This window comes from Rhagoletis pomonella, unplaced genomic scaffold, assembly GCF_013731165.1.
Source record: "Rhagoletis pomonella isolate Grant_MI unplaced genomic scaffold, Rhpom_1.0 Rhpom_scaffold_00001, whole genome shotgun sequence".
NCBI classification, from domain to species: domain Eukaryota; kingdom Metazoa; phylum Arthropoda; class Insecta; order Diptera; family Tephritidae; genus Rhagoletis; species Rhagoletis pomonella.
In genome coordinates, this window is record NW_023458555.1 from 50,611,096 (window position 1) to 50,615,606 (window position 4,511).

The window sequence follows — 4,511 nt, forward strand, 5'->3', positions numbered from 1 at the left end:
GTGACATTTTTCTATTTCGGAAGCTGTGTATTTTTTGAGGGCAAAAACAAAGAAAGTATTAAAATATTAAGATTAATAATTAAAGATTATATTTAACGGTTACAAAACTAATTAAATATATAATATAATTAAGAATGCAAGTATGTGATTGTTGTTTTTTTATTTTATTTGAGGCAGTCTTAAATACAGATTACGTTGAGCTTCCTGATAAAGCAGTCAGCGATATTTACAAATTTACAAACGAAGTAGGTCTCAGTCAATGTTGCCATAAATTTTTTTTATTTTTTACCAAAATCCTCGGAAAAAGTTACCAAATTCAACAAAAAATTACCAAAGTTATTTTATGTGCAGAACTGTACAAACATACATATCGAGCCCTAACCACCATAATAACGTAACCGACATTTTTTTTTCTTTTTGATGCGCAAATGTACGTATTGTAATTGTAAAGCTGATGAACTGACAGGGAAAGTTAGGGCCACCCAAAACCTTCCAGGAAAGGACACGGTGGATATACTTAGCAACAGCCACTTTCAAGCAGTTTGTTAAATAACACACCATTCTAGTAGCCAAGAAATACTGGAACAACTTTCGCCTTGCCAAACTTTCAGGATTACCTGGTATTTCTATTAAAGGGAACGCTTGCGGTCCACTTACTAATGTGGAATTAGAACCAATAATGACCTATTTGACATGTAAAACCGAATTGAAAAAGTTACCAAATTGAAAAATAAATTACCAAATTACCAAACTTGATAAAAAAAAAAATAACTACCAATTTTGGTTAAAAATTACCAAAGCGGCAACGCTGGTCTCAGTGTGAATGCAGACAAAACTGACCTAGTGCCCTCCACCAGAAAGTTATAAATTCAAGAAAGGAGAAAGCTTCAATCGCACCTACTAGACTCTAATGCTTGAAATACAATACCGGCGAACGGCAAACTTCGCCGAATTGGGCGATGCTGTCATTCACCGTTCGCCGAGCTATTTCGCCTACTTAAACAGAATTAGAGCGGTAGCGAAAACAGCTGATCCCATTTGGTCGCCTTTATAATTTGGGTGACCATATTTAGAAAAAACTAAACCATATTTAGAAATGAGGAAATGATAACAAATATAAATGTAAAACAAAGAAAGATTATTATAAATAATTTGTTTCAAGCCAGATGTAACGAATCCACAACAATATTTTTCAAACAACAAAAAAAATCGTGTTTAGGCTGTTTTCTTTTAAAACTTTGAAAGCAAAAAAGAAATACGGCCACCTTTGGCACGCACAGCTGTCATCGCCCAGCAGGGCGATACAAATAAATCTATCGCCATGAAACGCCGCCAAGCGAACTTCGCATTTCGCTTTGGCTGTGTTCAATTTCATATGCGTGCGGGTGTTCTAATTTTGACAGCGCGAATTTCGCTGTGGTGAGTTCGCCGTTCGCCGGCATTGTATTTCAGCTATAATACAGAAAAATCACACACATGGAACCTAAATGTTGAAGAAATGGTGAAAAGGGTGTGTGTTGCTCTTTACGCACGTAAAAATATACCGAGCTACACATGGGACCTGCGTCCTAATCTAACCAGTGTTGCCGTTTTGCTTATTTTTAACCAAAAATGGTAATTTATTTTCCTCTAAAACGTTTTTGGTAATTTGGTAATTTTTTTTTCTGCTTGGTAATTTTTTTGTTGCCTTAAGGCCAATACAAACAATTTTATTCCTAGCATTCTGTAGGAAATACCCGTGATGCCGGAAGGTTTATTCTATTACAATTAGCAAGTGTCGGCGGTGTTCACACAAATTGTCTTTTTGAAGCTATCAATTAAGCGTAATCTGGTAAGCTTTCAGTTATAGCAGAAAGAAAATTTTCTGAATTAGCTTTAATAAGAACCAAATACAGGAACAAACTTAATGTTCACACAATAAACCATATCGTGCTTGCTAAAGAGTCGTTACCGGCAAAAACAGAAGACCGGTATATTTCGTCTCCTAGTGAGTAGTTTTTGAACTTTGTTATGTTTCATAAATTGATCTCAGTATAGCTTTAAGTAGCATATCGCACGAATGCTGGATTAATGTCATATTAGAAAAAAAAAACACTTTATTTAGGAAGGAGAATAGTCGTTTTTGTTTTTGAAAAATTTATTGCCGTATTTTAATTGGACGAAAATATGTCCTAATTTTTACCATAGATGTATAAATTGAAAGTAGAAATCACTTACATCTGTTGTTTTTTAATATAACACTCCATCTAAGGTACGTAAGGTATATTTATGTACCAGAATGCGGACTTACAGTCTGAAATGTAATTTGTATTTGTGTATACAAATGTACATATGTGCGTACCTGAAATATGAAATAAACGTGAATGCGATTTGTTACTGTTCTTTTTTAAAAATGGTAACTTTTTGATAATTTTTTTTTTTGTTTTGGTAAAAAAAAAAAATTGGCTGTGGCAACGCTGAATCCAACCCATTGGGCATTGAGTGCGACTGTGAAAGCAGTATTATTCTACGGAGTACTAATGTAGTGGTGGACAGTAATGATTAAGTACACTTATATGTAAATAGGGTGCAAAGACTACCGATAGTAGTAATATTAGGAGCATTGAGGACTACGCCAACAAAGCCCTTAAAAATGCAATGAGGCTCAATGCTAATGGCTAGTTCAATTACAGATCATACAGTCACAGTACTGCCGTTTTCTTTTCGACAAAAAAAATATAGCCTTTTCATTGCCCTCTTCTTTGTATTTGTGCCATAAGTTTTCCTGACACCTGGTGAGACAATCACGATTGAGGAGGATATATGGCGCGTTCCCACGACAGTTGGGTCTACGTAAGCGGAACGACCCAGGTATATACCTGGCCAAGGACTGTCACTTCAGAAACATTCTCCAAAAACTGTATACTGATACAACAACAACAGGATGCATGGCGCAAGGTGGTTCAAAAACAACAAAAAATGTGGAAGCAGGTGTCTATTCTCATGATTTAGAAATAAAAAAGTCCTTCAAACTATGAAATTACTGCAGCATTTTCCAAGTGAAAGTCACGGAGGTAAAGAAAGAGTGCTAGTAAACAATCATGCTGCATGTCATGCTATAAATTCCTCAAGAAAAATGTGACTTAGGCATGTTCCAAGAGGCTGATGCAAGGTGGGTACAAAAACGAGGGGCAAAGCATCCAGGGCCATGCTCAAGTAAGATAATCTGAAATTAACAGAACTTATATGTATTTAAACTACCAAGGGACCACCGTAGACTTCTGATGGGTCTCATAGCTAGTCATAATTTGTTAGCTAACCGCGCACTTAAAAAAGGTTTGGTGAGTGGTGTTAACTGTAGGAAGTGCGAAATGGAAAAAAGAAACGGTGGACGCCTAGTATGCGATTGTCCAATGCTGGCAAATTTACTTGTGAACTGCTTTCCTCATTAACCTAGAGCAAACAACAAAATAAGGGTTCTGCAAAATCCTAAAGTTGGTTAAGAAGGTGCCCACCTGCTCCTCATGAATAAACATGGACGAAAGACCATACTTGATATTCTACCTAAAATACAACTACTTTAAAAAATAATTGTTATCCTCTAGTGCCTTTTCCTTTTCAATGGGGCATGAGAGAATAAGCTAAAAACAAAACAGCGAGTTGGGGGGCTGTTACGTAGCCAATCACATCGTCGTTTAAAGTACAAAACCGCATATCAACAAAATGCAAAAGTAAAAACACTCATATTTCAAAGTGGTTCTCTTTTTTTATAAAGCAATCGCATACCTGGCTAGAATATTTAAGGATGAATATAGATTGAGCCAAGAGCTTGTGTGAGCAACTCCAATTTTTGGCAGCTAATGCCAGATACGTGGTTTTGTAGAATGACGATACGCGGTTTTGTACCTTAAACGACGATATGATCCCTGGTCACGACACTTTTTCTCTCATTTCCATTCTTGCTCTCTTTGACCCACATGTTGTTATGCAGAGGGTCAAATAACCAGCATCTTTCCTTTTAAAAAAGGATCTAAGTAGGTATGACATTGTTTTGAGATAATTAAGGTTAAAGTTGATTACTTATTGTAAATCCTGGGTAAATGCATTTGAAATGATTTTTGCCTAAGTGAATGCAAGTTAATTAACTAATTCAAAGAATGTTTACTGCAGATGGAAAAAACTAACTATGCATAACTTATGTATAACTTATGTATATATATATATATATTATATATATATAACTTATATTTTCAAAAAATGTCACTTGGACTCTTATGATTCTAACCCTTTCATATGTACTATTTTGTACACATCTGCAGAAAAAAAATTTCCATTCTGCTACTAAAAGGAGTAATAGTATGAAAAATACTCCATTTCGCTACTAAAAGGAATTGTATGCAACAGCCCCTTCCCCCCTTTTTTTTGGTCAGTTATTCGGTCTCAGCGGGCTGGTCAAATTTGAACCGATTGATCATGCGGTACAGTTCCCTCGATCGCTTTCAATTTTTTCGTGGTGCAGTGAAAGCAACAAT

General features: G+C 35.7%; 1 protein-coding gene across 1 annotated transcript in view; it reads right to left on the minus strand.

The window, feature by feature from the left end:
* LOC118751443 (circadian clock-controlled protein daywake-like) overlaps positions 1-4,511 on the minus strand; it is a 6,876-nt gene that overhangs the window by 929 nt on the left and 1,436 nt on the right. The gene's annotated exons all lie outside the window — the stretch shown is intronic.